The sequence below is a fragment of the Schistocerca cancellata genome, chromosome 2, assembly GCF_023864275.1.
Source record: "Schistocerca cancellata isolate TAMUIC-IGC-003103 chromosome 2, iqSchCanc2.1, whole genome shotgun sequence".
Classification (NCBI taxonomy): Eukaryota; Metazoa; Arthropoda; class Insecta; order Orthoptera; family Acrididae; genus Schistocerca; species Schistocerca cancellata.
Window position 1 is genome coordinate 534,978,991 of NC_064627.1, and position 17,322 is coordinate 534,996,312.

General features: G+C 48.5%; 19 non-coding genes across 19 annotated transcripts; all 19 read left to right on the forward strand.

Annotated features, from left to right (window-relative positions):
* The first annotated feature begins 197 nt into the window (after positions 1 to 197).
* On the forward strand, positions 198 to 279 carry Trnas-gcu (transfer RNA serine (anticodon GCU)). The gene has a single exon. It is a non-coding gene; the product is annotated as a tRNA-Ser (tRNA).
* An 821-nt stretch (positions 280 to 1,100) lies between these two features.
* Trnas-gcu (transfer RNA serine (anticodon GCU)) lies at positions 1,101 to 1,182 on the forward strand. Its single transcript has one exon. It is a non-coding gene; the product is annotated as a tRNA-Ser (tRNA).
* An 823-nt stretch (positions 1,183 to 2,005) lies between these two features.
* On the forward strand, positions 2,006 to 2,088 carry Trnas-gcu (transfer RNA serine (anticodon GCU)). The gene has a single exon. It is a non-coding gene; the product is annotated as a tRNA-Ser (tRNA).
* Positions 2,089 to 2,911: 823 nt separating this feature from the next.
* Trnas-gcu (transfer RNA serine (anticodon GCU)) lies at positions 2,912 to 2,994 on the forward strand. The gene has a single exon. It is a non-coding gene; the product is annotated as a tRNA-Ser (tRNA).
* An 823-nt stretch (positions 2,995 to 3,817) lies between these two features.
* Trnas-gcu (transfer RNA serine (anticodon GCU)) lies at positions 3,818 to 3,899 on the forward strand. The gene has a single exon. It is a non-coding gene; the product is annotated as a tRNA-Ser (tRNA).
* An 823-nt stretch (positions 3,900 to 4,722) lies between these two features.
* On the forward strand, positions 4,723 to 4,804 carry Trnas-gcu (transfer RNA serine (anticodon GCU)). The gene has a single exon. It is a non-coding gene; the product is annotated as a tRNA-Ser (tRNA).
* Positions 4,805 to 5,627: 823 nt separating this feature from the next.
* Trnas-gcu (transfer RNA serine (anticodon GCU)) lies at positions 5,628 to 5,709 on the forward strand. Its single transcript has one exon. It is a non-coding gene; the product is annotated as a tRNA-Ser (tRNA).
* Positions 5,710 to 6,532: 823 nt separating this feature from the next.
* Positions 6,533 to 6,615, forward strand: Trnas-gcu (transfer RNA serine (anticodon GCU)). The gene has a single exon. It is a non-coding gene; the product is annotated as a tRNA-Ser (tRNA).
* Positions 6,616 to 7,438: 823 nt separating this feature from the next.
* On the forward strand, positions 7,439 to 7,520 carry Trnas-gcu (transfer RNA serine (anticodon GCU)). The gene has a single exon. It is a non-coding gene; the product is annotated as a tRNA-Ser (tRNA).
* Positions 7,521 to 8,343: 823 nt separating this feature from the next.
* Positions 8,344 to 8,426, forward strand: Trnas-gcu (transfer RNA serine (anticodon GCU)). Its single transcript has one exon. It is a non-coding gene; the product is annotated as a tRNA-Ser (tRNA).
* An 823-nt stretch (positions 8,427 to 9,249) lies between these two features.
* Positions 9,250 to 9,331, forward strand: Trnas-gcu (transfer RNA serine (anticodon GCU)). The gene has a single exon. It is a non-coding gene; the product is annotated as a tRNA-Ser (tRNA).
* Positions 9,332 to 10,154: 823 nt separating this feature from the next.
* Trnas-gcu (transfer RNA serine (anticodon GCU)) lies at positions 10,155 to 10,236 on the forward strand. Its single transcript has one exon. It is a non-coding gene; the product is annotated as a tRNA-Ser (tRNA).
* An 823-nt stretch (positions 10,237 to 11,059) lies between these two features.
* Positions 11,060 to 11,142, forward strand: Trnas-gcu (transfer RNA serine (anticodon GCU)). The gene has a single exon. It is a non-coding gene; the product is annotated as a tRNA-Ser (tRNA).
* Positions 11,143 to 11,965: 823 nt separating this feature from the next.
* Positions 11,966 to 12,048, forward strand: Trnas-gcu (transfer RNA serine (anticodon GCU)). The gene has a single exon. It is a non-coding gene; the product is annotated as a tRNA-Ser (tRNA).
* Positions 12,049 to 12,871: 823 nt separating this feature from the next.
* Trnas-gcu (transfer RNA serine (anticodon GCU)) lies at positions 12,872 to 12,953 on the forward strand. The gene has a single exon. It is a non-coding gene; the product is annotated as a tRNA-Ser (tRNA).
* An 823-nt stretch (positions 12,954 to 13,776) lies between these two features.
* Trnas-gcu (transfer RNA serine (anticodon GCU)) lies at positions 13,777 to 13,858 on the forward strand. The gene has a single exon. It is a non-coding gene; the product is annotated as a tRNA-Ser (tRNA).
* An 823-nt stretch (positions 13,859 to 14,681) lies between these two features.
* On the forward strand, positions 14,682 to 14,763 carry Trnas-gcu (transfer RNA serine (anticodon GCU)). Its single transcript has one exon. It is a non-coding gene; the product is annotated as a tRNA-Ser (tRNA).
* An 823-nt stretch (positions 14,764 to 15,586) lies between these two features.
* Positions 15,587 to 15,668, forward strand: Trnas-gcu (transfer RNA serine (anticodon GCU)). The gene has a single exon. It is a non-coding gene; the product is annotated as a tRNA-Ser (tRNA).
* An 823-nt stretch (positions 15,669 to 16,491) lies between these two features.
* Positions 16,492 to 16,574, forward strand: Trnas-gcu (transfer RNA serine (anticodon GCU)). Its single transcript has one exon. It is a non-coding gene; the product is annotated as a tRNA-Ser (tRNA).
* Positions 16,575 to 17,322: the final 748 nt, after the last annotated feature.

Consider the following 17,322-nt stretch of genomic DNA (forward strand, 5'->3'; position numbering starts at 1 on the left):
GGGCCGACTAATTTCCTCCGATCGGATACCGACGTGGACGGATGCCATCATTAAATGATTCACGAGTGGGAGCTTGGTCAGCTGCACTGCAGCAGGGCGTTACAGCGTTAACACCAGCCACAGTACGATGCGTTTTGGAATCGACAAACGACTTCTTTCCGTAAGGACTAGCGAGGGACGCAGTTTCTGATGCTTCAGACGAGGTGGCCGAGTGGTTAAGGCGTTGGACTGCTAATCCAATGTGCTCTGCACGCGTGGGTTCGAATCCCATCCTCGTCGAAGAATTTTACGTAAAGCACCCATTTCGGATCACGCCTTCTACATGCGAAACGCCACTCACTAGTAGCAATGGAACGTGTAGGTGGCAGATAACATCTGTAAGAAATACGAAACTAAACCGCCTACCAATGGAAGGACACAACATTCGATAGCGTACGTCTTCCGAATCAAACATCACCTCAAGATTTATAAACGAATCGAGGTTTGGCACCATGGCGGTGTTTGGAACGGTGGTTTCTCACTCATAGTTAAGTGCTTACTTCTCGCAGACATTTTAACGTATCGAGCCAATAATACCCCCAACTGTAGCACAACTGTCGCCTTTCGACAGTTTTGCTTTCCGTCCGACCGCCATATACGGAAGCGATCTGATAGGGCCTGGCTCCATCGCCAACAGCAGGAGCCTCTGGTCTCACAATTCGGCTACGAAGAACGTGGTTTGCTCTTCGAAAGAAACTTGGAAGCAACATCAGCGATGAGGTCAACGAAGGTGACAAATAAATGTTGCGCATCGAGATAATCGCGTCGTTGCGGTAGTTGTTATACTGAATGCACAGGACATTTCTCATTTGCATTAGACAACGCTACACGACGATTCGGTGCTTATTTCTGCAGTAAGTAAGTGGGCCGACTAATTTCCTCCGATCGGATACCGACGTGGACGGATGCCATCATTAAATGATTCACGAGTGGGAGCTTGGTCAGCTGCACTGCAGCAGGGCGTTACAGCGTTAACACCAGCCACAGTACGATGCGTTTTGGAATCGACAAACGACTTCTTTCCGTAAGGACTAGCGAGGGACGCAGTTTCTGATGCTTCAGACGAGGTGGCCGAGTGGTTAAGGCGTTGGACTGCTAATCCAATGTGCTCTGCACGCGTGGGTTCGAATCCCATCCTCGTCGAAGAATTTTACGTAAAGCACCCATTTCGGATCACGCCTTCTACATGCGAAACGCCACTCACTAGTAGCAATGGAACGTGTAGGTGGCAGATAACATCTGTAAGAAATACGAAACTAACCGCCCTACCAATTGGAAGGACACAACATTCGATAGCGTACGTCTTCGAATCAAACATCACCTCAAGATTTATAAACGAATCGAGGTTTGGCACCATGGCGGTGTTTGGGAAACGGTGGTTTCTCACTCATAGTTAAGTGCTTACTTCTCGCAGACATTTTAACGTATCGAGCCAATAATACCCCCAACTGTAGCACAACTGTCGCCTTTCGACAGTTTTGCTTTCCGTCCGACCGCCATATACGGAAGCGATCTGATAGGGCCTGGCTCCATCGCCAACAGCAGGAGCCTCTGGTCTCACAATTCGGCTACGAAGAACGTGGTTTGCTCTTCGAAAGAAACTTGGAAGCAACATCAGCGATGAGGTCAACGAAGGTGACAAATAAATGTTGCGCATCGAGATAATCGCGTCGTTGCGGTAGTTGTTATACTGAATGCACAGGACATTTCTCTTTTGCATTAGACAACGCTACACGACGATTCGGTGCTTATTTCTGCAGTAAGTAAGTGGGCCGACTACTTTCCTCCGATCGGATACCGACGTGGACGGATGCCATCATTAAATGATTCACGAGTGGGAGCTTGGTCAGCTGCACTGCAGCAGGGCGTTACAGCGTTAACACCAGCCACAGTACGATGCGTTTTGGAATCGACAAACGACTTCTTTCCGTAAGGACTAGCGAGGGACGCAGTTTCCGATGCATCAGGCGAGGTGGCCGAGTGGTTAAGGCTGTTGGACTGCTAATCCAATGTGCTCTGCACGCGTGGGTTCGAATCCCATCCTCGTCGAAGAATTTTACGTAAAGCACCCATTTCGGATCACGCCTTCTACATGCGAAACGCCACTCACTAGTAGCAATGGAACGTGTAGGTGGCAGATAACATCTGTAAGAAATACGAAACTAAACCGCCTACCAATTGGAAGGACACAACATTCGATAGCGTACGTCTTCCGAATCAAACATCACCTCAAGATTTATAAACGAATCGAGGTTTGGCACCATGGCGGTGTTTGGGAACGGTGGTTTCTCACTCATAGTTAAGTGCTTACTTCTCGCAGACATTTTAACGTATCGAGCCAATAATACCCCCAACTGTAGCACAACTGTCGCCTTTCGACAGTTTTGCTTTCCGTCCGACCGCCATATACGGAAGCGATCTGATAGGGCCTGGCTCCATCGCCAACAGCAGGAGCCTCTGGTCTCACAATTCGGCTACGAAGAACGTGGTTTGCTCTTCGAAAGAAACTTGGAAGCAACATCAGCGATGAGGTCAACGAAGGTGACAAATAAATGTTGCGCATCGAGATAATCGCGTCGTTGCGGTAGTTGTTATACTGAATGCACAGGACATTTCTCATTTGCATTAGACAACGCTACACGACGATTCGGTGCTTATTTCTGCAGTAAGTAAGTGGGCCGACTACTTTCCTCCGATCGGATACCGACGTGGACGGATGCCATCATTAAATGATTCACGAGTGGGAGCTTGGTCAGCTGCACTGCAGCAGGGCGTTACAGCGTTAACACCAGCCACAGTACGATGCGTTTTGGAATCGACAAACGACTTCTTTCCGTAAGGACTAGCGAGGGACGCAGTTTCCGATGCATCAGGCGAGGTGGCCGAGTGGTTAAGGCTGTTGGACTGCTAATCCAATGTGCTCTGCACGCGTGGGTTCGAATCCCATCCTCGTCGAAGAATTTTACGTAAAGCACCCATTTCGGATCACGCCTTCTACATGCGAAACGCCACTCACTAGTAGCAATGGAACGTGTAGGTGGCAGATAACATCTGTAAGAAATACGAAACTAAACCGCCTACCAATTGGAAGGACACAACATTCGATAGCGTACGTCTTCCGAATCAAACATCACCTCAAGATTTATAAACGAATCGAGGTTTGGCACCATGGCGGTGTTTGGGAACGGTGGTTTCTCACTCATAGTTAAGTGCTTACTTCTCGCAGACATTTTAACGTATCGAGCCAATAATACCCCCAACTGTAGCACAACTGTCGCCTTTCGACAGTTTTGCTTTCCGTCCGACCGCCATATACGGAAGCGATCTGATAGGGCCTGGCTCCATCGCCAACAGCAGGAGCCTCTGGTCTCACAATTCGGCTACGAAGAACGTGGTTTGCTCTTCGAAAGAAACTTGGAAGCAACATCAGCGATGAGGTCAACGAAGGTGACAAATAAATGTTGCGCATCGAGATAATCGCGTCGTTGCGGTAGTTGTTATACTGAATGCACAGGACATTTCTCATTTGCATTAGACAACGCTACACGACGATTCGGTGCTTATTTCTGCAGTAAGTAAGTGGGCCGACTAATTTCCTCCGATCGGATACCGACGTGGACGGATGCCATCATTAAATGATTCACGAGTGGGAGCTTGGTCAGCTGCACTGCAGCAGGGCGTTACAGCGTTAACACCAGCCACAGTACGATGCGTTTTGGAATCGACAAACGACTTCTTTCCGTAAGGACTAGCGAGGGACGCAGTTTCTGATGCATCAGACGAGGTGGCCGAGTGGTTAAGGCGTTGGACTGCTAATCCAATGTGCTCTGCACGCGTGGGTTCGAATCCCATCCTCGTCGAAGAATTTTACGTAAAGCACCCATTTCGGATCACGCCTTCTACATGCGAAACGCCACTCACTAGTAGCAATGGAACGTGTAGGTGGCAGATAACATCTGTAAGAAATACGAAACTAAACCGCCTACCAATTGGAAGGACACAACATTCGATAGCGTACGTCTTCCGAATCAAACATCACCTCAAGATTTATAAACGAATCGAGGTTTGGCACCATGGCGGTGTTTGGGAACGGTGGTTTCTCACTCATAGTTAAGTGCTTACTTCTCGCAGACATTTTAACGTATCGAGCCAATAATACCCCCAACTGTAGCACAACTGTCGCCTTTCGACAGTTTTGCTTTCCGTCCGACCGCCATATACGGAAGCGATCTGATAGGGCCTGGCTCCATCGCCAACAGCAGGAGCCTCTGGTCTCACAATTCGGCTACGAAGAACGTGGTTTGCTCTTCGAAAGAAACTTGGAAGCAACATCAGCGATGAGGTCAACGAAGGTGACAAATAAATGTTGCGCATCGAGATAATCGCGTCGTTGCGGTAGTTGTTATACTGAATGCACAGGACATTTCTCATTTGCATTAGACAACGCTACACGACGATTCGGTGCTTATTTCTGCAGTAAGTAAGTGGGCCGACTAATTTCCTCCGATCGGATACCGACGTGGACGGATGCCATCATTAAATGATTCACGAGTGGGAGCTTGGTCAGCTGCACTGCAGCAGGGCGTTACAGCGTTAACACCAGCCACAGTACGATGCGTTTTGGAATCGACAAACGACTTCTTTCCGTAAGGACTAGCGAGGGACGCAGTTTCTGATGCTTCAGACGAGGTGGCCGAGTGGTTAAGGCGTTGGACTGCTAATCCAATGTGCTCTGCACGCGTGGGTTCGAATCCCATCCTCGTCGAAGAATTTTACGTAAAGCACCCATTTCGGATCACGCCTTCTACATGCGAAACGCCACTCACTAGTAGCAATGGAACGTGTAGGTGGCAGATAACATCTGTAAGAAATACGAAACTAAACCGCCTACCAATTGGAAGGACACAACATTCGATAGCGTACGTCTTCCGAATCAAACATCACCTCAAGATTTATAAACGAATCGAGGTTTGGCACCATGGCGGTGTTTGGGAACGGTGGTTTCTCACTCATAGTTAAGTGCTTACTTCTCGCAGACATTTTAACGTATCGAGCCAATAATACCCCCAACTGTAGCACAACTGTCGCCTTTCGACAGTTTTGCTTTCCGTCCGACCGCCATATACGGAAGCGATCTGATAGGGCCTGGCTCCATCGCCAACAGCAGGAGCCTCTGGTCTCACAATTCGGCTACGAAGAACGTGGTTTGCTCTTCGAAAGAAACTTGGAAGCAACATCAGCGATGAGGTCAACGAAGGTGACAAATAAATGTTGCGCATCGAGATAATCGCGTCGTTGCGGTAGTTGTTATACTGAATGCACAGGACATTTCTCATTTGCATTAGACAACGCTACACGACGATTCGGTGCTTATTTCTGCAGTAAGTAAGTGGGCCGACTAATTTCCTCCGATCGGATACCGACGTGGACGGATGCCATCATTAAATGATTCACGAGTGGGAGCTTGGTCAGCTGCACTGCAGCAGGGCGTTACAGCGTTAACACCAGCCACAGTACGATGCGTTTTGGAATCGACAAACGACTTCTTTCCGTAAGGACTAGCGAGGGACGCAGTTTCTGATGCTTCAGACGAGGTGGCCGAGTGGTTAAGGCGTTGGACTGCTAATCCAATGTGCTCTGCACGCGTGGGTTCGAATCCCATCCTCGTCGAAGAATTTTACGTAAAGCACCCATTTCGGATCACGCCTTCTACATGCGAAACGCCACTCACTAGTAGCAATGGAACGTGTAGGTGGCAGATAACATCTGTAAGAAATACGAAACTAAACCGCCTACCAATTGGAAGGACACAACATTCGATAGCGTACGTCTTCCGAATCAAACATCACCTCAAGATTTATAAACGAATCGAGGTTTGGCACCATGGCGGTGTTTGGGAACGGTGGTTTCTCACTCATAGTTAAGTGCTTACTTCTCGCAGACATTTTAACGTATCGAGCCAATAATACCCCCAACTGTAGCACAACTGTCGCCTTTCGACAGTTTTGCTTTCCGTCCGACCGCCATATACGGAAGCGATCTGATAGGGCCTGGCTCCATCGCCAACAGCAGGAGCCTCTGGTCTCACAATTCGGCTACGAAGAACGTGGTTTGCTCTTCGAAAGAAACTTGGAAGCAACATCAGCGATGAGGTCAACGAAGGTGACAAATAAATGTTGCGCATCGAGATAATCGCGTCGTTGCGGTAGTTGTTATACTGAATGCACAGGACATTTCTCTTTTGCATTAGACAACGCTACACGACGATTCGGTGCTTATTTCTGCAGTAAGTAAGTGGGCCGACTACTTTCCTCCGATCGGATACCGACGTGGACGGATGCCATCATTAAATGATTCACGAGTGGGAGCTTGGTCAGCTGCACTGCAGCAGGGCGTTACAGCGTTAACACCAGCCACAGTACGATGCGTTTTGGAATCGACAAACGACTTCTTTCCGTAAGGACTAGCGAGGGACGCAGTTTCCGATGCATCAGGCGAGGTGGCCGAGTGGTTAAGGCTGTTGGACTGCTAATCCAATGTGCTCTGCACGCGTGGGTTCGAATCCCATCCTCGTCGAAGAATTTTACGTAAAGCACCCATTTCGGATCACGCCTTCTACATGCGAAACGCCACTCACTAGTAGCAATGGAACGTGTAGGTGGCAGATAACATCTGTAAGAAATACGAAACTAAACCGCCTACCAATTGGAAGGACACAACATTCGATAGCGTACGTCTTCCGAATCAAACATCACCTCAAGATTTATAAACGAATCGAGGTTTGGCACCATGGCGGTGTTTGGGAACGGTGGTTTCTCACTCATAGTTAAGTGCTTACTTCTCGCAGACATTTTAACGTATCGAGCCAATAATACCCCCAACTGTAGCACAACTGTCGCCTTTCGACAGTTTTGCTTTCCGTCCGACCGCCATATACGGAAGCGATCTGATAGGGCCTGGCTCCATCGCCAACAGCAGGAGCCTCTGGTCTCACAATTCGGCTACGAAGAACGTGGTTTGCTCTTCGAAAGAAACTTGGAAGCAACATCAGCGATGAGGTCAACGAAGGTGACAAATAAATGTTGCGCATCGAGATAATCGCGTCGTTGCGGTAGTTGTTATACTGAATGCACAGGACATTTCTCTTTTGCATTAGACAACGCTACACGACGATTCGGTGCTTATTTCTGCAGTAAGTAAGTGGGCCGACTAATTTCCTCCGATCGGATACCGACGTGGACGGATGCCATCATTAAATGATTCACGAGTGGGAGCTTGGTCAGCTGCACTGCAGCAGGGCGTTACAGCGTTAACACCAGCCACAGTACGATGCGTTTTGGAATCGACAAACGACTTCTTTCCGTAAGGACTAGCGAGGGACGCAGTTTCTGATGCTTCAGACGAGGTGGCCGAGTGGTTAAGGCGTTGGACTGCTAATCCAATGTGCTCTGCACGCGTGGGTTCGAATCCCATCCTCGTCGAAGAATTTTACGTAAAGCACCCATTTCGGATCACGCCTTCTACATGCGAAACGCCACTCACTAGTAGCAATGGAACGTGTAGGTGGCAGATAACATCTGTAAGAAATACGAAACTAAACCGCCTACCAATTGGAAGGACACAACATTCGATAGCGTACGTCTTCCGAATCAAACATCACCTCAAGATTTATAAACGAATCGAGGTTTGGCACCATGGCGGTGTTTGGGAACGGTGGTTTCTCACTCATAGTTAAGTGCTTACTTCTCGCAGACATTTTAACGTATCGAGCCAATAATACCCCCAACTGTAGCACAACTGTCGCCTTTCGACAGTTTTGCTTTCCGTCCGACCGCCATATACGGAAGCGATCTGATAGGGCCTGGCTCCATCGCCAACAGCAGGAGCCTCTGGTCTCACAATTCGGCTACGAAGAACGTGGTTTGCTCTTCGAAAGAAACTTGGAAGCAACATCAGCGATGAGGTCAACGAAGGTGACAAATAAATGTTGCGCATCGAGATAATCGCGTCGTTGCGGTAGTTGTTATACTGAATGCACAGGACATTTCTCTTTTGCATTAGACAACGCTACACGACGATTCGGTGCTTATTTCTGCAGTAAGTAAGTGGGCCGACTACTTTCCTCCGATCGGATACCGACGTGGACGGATGCCATCATTAAATGATTCACGAGTGGGAGCTTGGTCAGCTGCACTGCAGCAGGGCGTTACAGCGTTAACACCAGCCACAGTACGATGCGTTTTGGAATCGACAAACGACTTCTTTCCGTAAGGACTAGCGAGGGACGCAGTTTCCGATGCATCAGGCGAGGTGGCCGAGTGGTTAAGGCTGTTGGACTGCTAATCCAATGTGCTCTGCACGCGTGGGTTCGAATCCCATCCTCGTCGAAGAATTTTACGTAAAGCACCCATTTCGGATCACGCCTTCTACATGCGAAACGCCACTCACTAGTAGCAATGGAACGTGTAGGTGGCAGATAACATCTGTAAGAAATACGAAACTAAACCGCCTACCAATTGGAAGGACACAACATTCGATAGCGTACGTCTTCCGAATCAAACATCACCTCAAGATTTATAAACGAATCGAGGTTTGGCACCATGGCGGTGTTTGGGAACGGTGGTTTCTCACTCATAGTTAAGTGCTTACTTCTCGCAGACATTTTAACGTATCGAGCCAATAATACCCCCAACTGTAGCACAACTGTCGCCTTTCGACAGTTTTGCTTTCCGTCCGACCGCCATATACGGAAGCGATCTGATAGGGCCTGGCTCCATCGCCAACAGCAGGAGCCTCTGGTCTCACAATTCGGCTACGAAGAACGTGGTTTGCTCTTCGAAAGAAACTTGGAAGCAACATCAGCGATGAGGTCAACGAAGGTGACAAATAAATGTTGCGCATCGAGATAATCGCGTCGTTGCGGTAGTTGTTATACTGAATGCACAGGACATTTCTCTTTTGCATTAGACAACGCTACACGACGATTCGGTGCTTATTTCTGCAGTAAGTAAGTGGGCCGACTAATTTCCTCCGATCGGATACCGACGTGGACGGATGCCATCATTAAATGATTCACGAGTGGGAGCTTGGTCAGCTGCACTGCAGCAGGGCGTTACAGCGTTAACACCAGCCACAGTACGATGCGTTTTGGAATCGACAAACGACTTCTTTCCGTAAGGACTAGCGAGGGACGCAGTTTCTGATGCTTCAGACGAGGTGGCCGAGTGGTTAAGGCGTTGGACTGCTAATCCAATGTGCTCTGCACGCGTGGGTTCGAATCCCATCCTCGTCGAAGAATTTTACGTAAAGCACCCATTTCGGATCACGCCTTCTACATGCGAAACGCCACTCACTAGTAGCAATGGAACGTGTAGGTGGCAGATAACATCTGTAAGAAATACGAAACTAAACCGCCTACCAATTGGAAGGACACAACATTCGATAGCGTACGTCTTCCGAATCAAACATCACCTCAAGATTTATAAACGAATCGAGGTTTGGCACCATGGCGGTGTTTGGGAACGGTGGTTTCTCACTCATAGTTAAGTGCTTACTTCTCGCAGACATTTTAACGTATCGAGCCAATAATACCCCCAACTGTAGCACAACTGTCGCCTTTCGACAGTTTTGCTTTCCGTCCGACCGCCATATACGGAAGCGATCTGATAGGGCCTGGCTCCATCGCCAACAGCAGGAGCCTCTGGTCTCACAATTCGGCTACGAAGAACGTGGTTTGCTCTTCGAAAGAAACTTGGAAGCAACATCAGCGATGAGGTCAACGAAGGTGACAAATAAATGTTGCGCATCGAGATAATCGCGTCGTTGCGGTAGTTGTTATACTGAATGCACAGGACATTTCTCATTTGCATTAGACAACGCTACACGACGATTCGGTGCTTATTTCTGCAGTAAGTAAGTGGGCCGACTAATTTCCTCCGATCGGATACCGACGTGGACGGATGCCATCATTAAATGATTCACGAGTGGGAGCTTGGTCAGCTGCACTGCAGCAGGGCGTTACAGCGTTAACACCAGCCACAGTACGATGCGTTTTGGAATCGACAAACGACTTCTTTCCGTAAGGACTAGCGAGGGACGCAGTTTCTGATGCTTCAGACGAGGTGGCCGAGTGGTTAAGGCGTTGGACTGCTAATCCAATGTGCTCTGCACGCGTGGGTTCGAATCCCATCCTCGTCGAAGAATTTTACGTAAAGCACCCATTTCGGATCACGCCTTCTACATGCGAAACGCCACTCACTAGTAGCAATGGAACGTGTAGGTGGCAGATAACATCTGTAAGAAATACGAAACTAAACCGCCTACCAATTGGAAGGACACAACATTCGATAGCGTACGTCTTCCGAATCAAACATCACCTCAAGATTTATAAACGAATCGAGGTTTGGCACCATGGCGGTGTTTGGGAACGGTGGTTTCTCACTCATAGTTAAGTGCTTACTTCTCGCAGACATTTTAACGTATCGAGCCAATAATACCCCCAACTGTAGCACAACTGTCGCCTTTCGACAGTTTTGCTTTCCGTCCGACCGCCATATACGGAAGCGATCTGATAGGGCCTGGCTCCATCGCCAACAGCAGGAGCCTCTGGTCTCACAATTCGGCTACGAAGAACGTGGTTTGCTCTTCGAAAGAAACTTGGAAGCAACATCAGCGATGAGGTCAACGAAGGTGACAAATAAATGTTGCGCATCGAGATAATCGCGTCGTTGCGGTAGTTGTTATACTGAATGCACAGGACATTTCTCATTTGCATTAGACAACGCTACACGACGATTCGGTGCTTATTTCTGCAGTAAGTAAGTGGGCCGACTAATTTCCTCCGATCGGATACCGACGTGGACGGATGCCATCATTAAATGATTCACGAGTGGGAGCTTGGTCAGCTGCACTGCAGCAGGGCGTTACAGCGTTAACACCAGCCACAGTACGATGCGTTTTGGAATCGACAAACGACTTCTTTCCGTAAGGACTAGCGAGGGACGCAGTTTCCGATGCATCAGGCGAGGTGGCCGAGTGGTTAAGGCTGTTGGACTGCTAATCCAATGTGCTCTGCACGCGTGGGTTCGAATCCCATCCTCGTCGAAGAATTTTACGTAAAGCACCCATTTCGGATCACGCCTTCTACATGCGAAACGCCACTCACTAGTAGCAATGGAACGTGTAGGTGGCAGATAACATCTGTAAGAAATACGAAACTAAACCGCCTACCAATTGGAAGGACACAACATTCGATAGCGTACGTCTTCCGAATCAAACATCACCTCAAGATTTATAAACGAATCGAGGTTTGGCACCATGGCGGTGTTTGGGAACGGTGGTTTCTCACTCATAGTTAAGTGCTTACTTCTCGCAGACATTTTAACGTATCGAGCCAATAATACCCCCAACTGTAGCACAACTGTCGCCTTTCGACAGTTTTGCTTTCCGTCCGACCGCCATATACGGAAGCGATCTGATAGGGCCTGGCTCCATCGCCAACAGCAGGAGCCTCTGGTCTCACAATTCGGCTACGAAGAACGTGGTTTGCTCTTCGAAAGAAACTTGGAAGCAACATCAGCGATGAGGTCAACGAAGGTGACAAATAAATGTTGCGCATCGAGATAATCGCGTCGTTGCGGTAGTTGTTATACTGAATGCACAGGACATTTCTCATTTGCATTAGACAACGCTACACGACGATTCGGTGCTTATTTCTGCAGTAAGTAAGTGGGCCGACTACTTTCCTCCGATCGGATACCGACGTGGACGGATGCCATCATTAAATGATTCACGAGTGGGAGCTTGGTCAGCTGCACTGCAGCAGGGCGTTACAGCGTTAACACCAGCCACAGTACGATGCGTTTTGGAATCGACAAACGACTTCTTTCCGTAAGGACTAGCGAGGGACGCAGTTTCCGATGCATCAGGCGAGGTGGCCGAGTGGTTAAGGCTGTTGGACTGCTAATCCAATGTGCTCTGCACGCGTGGGTTCGAATCCCATCCTCGTCGAAGAATTTTACGTAAAGCACCCATTTCGGATCACGCCTTCTACATGCGAAACGCCACTCACTAGTAGCAATGGAACGTGTAGGTGGCAGATAACATCTGTAAGAAATACGAAACTAAACCGCCTACCAATTGGAAGGACACAACATTCGATAGCGTACGTCTTCCGAATCAAACATCACCTCAAGATTTATAAACGAATCGAGGTTTGGCACCATGGCGGTGTTTGGGAACGGTGGTTTCTCACTCATAGTTAAGTGCTTACTTCTCGCAGACATTTTAACGTATCGAGCCAATAATACCCCCAACTGTAGCACAACTGTCGCCTTTCGACAGTTTTGCTTTCCGTCCGACCGCCATATACGGAAGCGATCTGATAGGGCCTGGCTCCATCGCCAACAGCAGGAGCCTCTGGTCTCACAATTCGGCTACGAAGAACGTGGTTTGCTCTTCGAAAGAAACTTGGAAGCAACATCAGCGATGAGGTCAACGAAGGTGACAAATAAATGTTGCGCATCGAGATAATCGCGTCGTTGCGGTAGTTGTTATACTGAATGCACAGGACATTTCTCATTTGCATTAGACAACGCTACACGACGATTCGGTGCTTATTTCTGCAGTAAGTAAGTGGGCCGACTAATTTCCTCCGATCGGATACCGACGTGGACGGATGCCATCATTAAATGATTCACGAGTGGGAGCTTGGTCAGCTGCACTGCAGCAGGGCGTTACAGCGTTAACACCAGCCACAGTACGATGCGTTTTGGAATCGACAAACGACTTCTTTCCGTAAGGACTAGCGAGGGACGCAGTTTCTGATGCATCAGACGAGGTGGCCGAGTGGTTAAGGCGTTGGACTGCTAATCCAATGTGCTCTGCACGCGTGGGTTCGAATCCCATCCTCGTCGAAGAATTTTACGTAAAGCACCCATTTCGGATCACGCCTTCTACATGCGAAACGCCACTCACTAGTAGCAATGGAACGTGTAGGTGGCAGATAACATCTGTAACAAATACGAAACTAAACCGCCTACCAATTGGAAGGACACAACATTCGATAGCGTACGTCTTCCGAATCAAACATCACCTCAAGATTTATAAACGAATCGAGGTTTGGCACCATGGCGGTGTTTGGGAACGGTGGTTTCTCACTCATAGTTAAGTGCTTACTTCTCGCAGAAATTTTAACGTATCGAGCCAATAATACCCCCAACTGTAGCACAACTGTCGCCTTTCGACAGTTTTGCTTTCCGTCCGACCGCCATATACGGAAGCGATCTGATAGGGCCTGGCTCCATCGCCAACAGCAGGAGCCTCTGGTCTCACAATTCGGCTACGAAGAACGTGGTTTGCTCTTCGAAAGAAACTTGGAAGCAACATCAGCGATGAGTTCAACGAAGGTGACAAATAAATGTTGCGCATCGAGATAATCGCGTCGTTGCGGTAGTTGTTATACTGAATGCACAGGACATTTCTCATTTGCATTAGACAACGCTACACGACGATTCGGTGCTTATTTCTGCAGTAAGTAAGTGGGCCGACTAATTTCCTCCGATCGGATACCGACGTGGACGGATGCCATCATTAAATGATTCACGAGTGGGAGCTTGGTCAGCTGCACTGCAGCAGGGCGTTACAGCGTTAACACCAGCCACAGTACGATGCGTTTTGGAATCGACAAACGACTTCTTTCCGTAAGGACTAGCGAGGGACGCAGTTTCTGATGCTTCAGACGAGGTGGCCGAGTGGTTAAGGCGTTGGACTGCTAATCCAATGTGCTCTGCACGCGTGGGTTCGAATCCCATCCTCGTCGAAGAATTTTACGTAAAGCACCCATTTCGGATCACGCCTTCTACATGCGAAACGCCACTCACTAGTAGCAATGGAACGTGTAGGTGGCAGATAACATCTGTAAGAAATACGAAACTAAACCGCCTACCAATTGGAAGGACACAACATTCGATAGCGTACGTCTTCCGAATCAAACATCACCTCAAGATTTATAAACGAATCGAGGTTTGGCACCATGGCGGTGTTTGGGAACGGTGGTTTCTCACTCATAGTTAAGTGCTTACTTCTCGCAGACATTTTAACGTATCGAGCCAATAATACCCCCAACTGTAGCACAACTGTCGCCTTTCGACAGTTTTGCTTTCCGTCCGACCGCCATATACGGAAGCGATCTGATAGGGCCTGGCTCCATCGCCAACAGCAGGAGCCTCTGGTCTCACAATTCGGCTACGAAGAACGTGGTTTGCTCTTCGAAAGAAACTTGGAAGCAACATCAGCGATGAGGTCAACGAAGGTGACAAATAAATGTTGCGCATCGAGATAATCGCGTCGTTGCGGTAGTTGTTATACTGAATGCACAGGACATTTCTCATTTGCATTAGACAACGCTACACGACGATTCGGTGCTTATTTCTGCAGTAAGTAAGTGGGCCGACTAATTTCCTCCGATCGGATACCGACGTGGACGGATGCCATCATTAAATGATTCACGAGTGGGAGCTTGGTCAGCTGCACTGCAGCAGGGCGTTACAGCGTTAACACCAGCCACAGTACGATGCGTTTTGGAATCGACAAACGACTTCTTTCCGTAAGGACTAGCGAGGGACGCAGTTTCTGATGCTTCAGACGAGGTGGCCGAGTGGTTAAGGCGTTGGACTGCTAATCCAATGTGCTCTGCACGCGTGGGTTCGAATCCCATCCTCGTCGAAGAATTTTACGTAAAGCACCCATTTCGGATCACGCCTTCTACATGCGAAACGCCACTCACTAGTAGCAATGGAACGTGTAGGTGGCAGATAACATCTGTAAGAAATACGAAACTAAACCGCCTACCAATTGGAAGGACACAACATTCGATAGCGTACGTCTTCCGAATCAAACATCACCTCAAGATTTATAAACGAATCGAGGTTTGGCACCATGGCGGTGTTTGGGAACGGTGGTTTCTCACTCATAGTTAAGTGCTTACTTCTCGCAGACATTTTAACGTATCGAGCCAATAATACCCCCAACTGTAGCACAACTGTCGCCTTTCGACAGTTTTGCTTTCCGTCCGACCGCCATATACGGAAGCGATCTGATAGGGCCTGGCTCCATCGCCAACAGCAGGAGCCTCTGGTCTCACAATTCGGCTACGAAGAACGTGGTTTGCTCTTCGAAAGAAACTTGGAAGCAACATCAGCGATGAGGTCAACGAAGGTGACAAATAAATGTTGCGCATCGAGATAATCGCGTCGTTGCGGTAGTTGTTATACTGAATGCACAGGACATTTCTCATTTGCATTAGACAACGCTACACGACGATTCGGTGCTTATTTCTGCAGTAAGTAAGTGGGCCGACTAATTTCCTCCGATCGGATACCGACGTGGACGGATGCCATCATTAAATGATTCACGAGTGGGAGCTTGGTCAGCTGCACTGCAGCAGGGCGTTACAGCGTTAACACCAGCCACAGTACGATGCGTTTTGGAATCGACAAACGACTTCTTTCCGTAAGGACTAGCGAGGGACGCAGTTTCTGATGCATCAGACGAGGTGGCCGAGTGGTTAAGGCGTTGGACTGCTAATCCAATGTGCTCTGCACGCGTGGGTTCGAATCCCATCCTCGTCGAAGAATTTTACGTAAAGCACCCATTTCGGATCACGCCTTCTACATGCGAAACGCCACTCACTAGTAGCAATGGAACGTGTAGGTGGCAGATAACATCTGTAAGAAATACGAAACTAAACCGCCTACCAATTGGAAGGACACAACATTCGATAGCGTACGTCTTCCGAATCAAACATCACCTCAAGATTTATAAACGAATCGAGGTTTGGCACCATGGCGGTGTTTGGGAACGGTGGTTTCTCACTCATAGTTAAGTGCTTACTTGTCGCAGACATTTTAACGTATCGAGCCAATAATACCCCCAACTGTAGCACAACTGTCGCCTTTCGACAGTTTTGCTTTCCGTCCGACCGCCATATACGGAAGCGATCTGATAGGGCCTGGCTCCATCGCCAACAGCAGGAGCCTCTGGTCTCACAATTCGGCTACGAAGAACGTGGTTTGCTCTTCGAAAGAAACTTGGAAGCAACATCAGCGATGAGGTCAACGAAGGTGACAAATAAATGTTGCGCATCGAGATAATCGCGTCGTTGCGGTAGTTGTTATACTGAATGCACAGGACATTTCTCATTTGCATTAGACAACGCTACACGACGATTCGGTGCTTATTTCTGCAGTAAGTAAGTGGGCCGACTACTTTCCTCCGATCGGATACCGACGTGGACGGATGCCATCATTAAATGATTCACGAGTGGGAGCTTGGTCAGCTGCACTGCAGCAGGGCGTTACAGCGTTAACACCAGCCACAGTACGATGCGTTTTGGAATCGACAAACGACTTCTTTCCGTAAGGACTAGCGAGGGACGCAGTTTCCGATGCATCAGGCGAGGTGGCCGAGTGGTTAAGGCTGTTGGACTGCTAATCCAATGTGCTCTGCACGCGTGGGTTCGAATCCCATCCTCGTCGAAGAATTTTACGTAAAGCACCCATTTCGGATCACGCCTTCTACATGCGAAACGCCACTCACTAGTAGCAATGGAACGTGTAGGTGGCAGATAACATCTGTAAGAAATACGAAACTAAACCGCCTACCAATTGGAAGGACACAACATTCGATAGCGTACGTCTTCCGAATCAAACATCACCTCAAGATTTATAAACGAATCGAGGTTTGGCACCATGGCGGTGTTTGGGAACGGTGGTTTCTCACTCATAGTTAAGTGCTTACTTCTCGCAGACATTTTAACGTATCGAGCCAATAATACCCCCAACTGTAGCACAACTGTCGCCTTTCGACAGTTTTGCTTTCCGTCCGACCGCCATATACGGAAGCGATCTGATAGGGCCTGGCTCCATCGCCAACAGCAGGAGCCTCTGGTCTCACAATTCGGCTACGAAGAACGTGGTTTGCTCTTCGAAAGAAACTTGGAAGCAACATCAGCGATGAGGTCAACGAAGGTGACAAATAAATGTTGCGCATCGAGATAATCGCGTCGTTGCGGTAGTTGTTATACTGAATGCACAGGACATTTCTCATTTGCATTAGACAACGCTACACGACGATTCGGTGCTTATTTCTGCAGTAAGTAAGTGGGCCGACTAATTTCCTCCGATCGGATACCGACGTGGACGGATGCCATCATTAAATGATTCACGAGTGGGAGCTTGGTCAGCTGCACTGCAGCAGGGCGTTACAGCGTTAACACCAGCCACA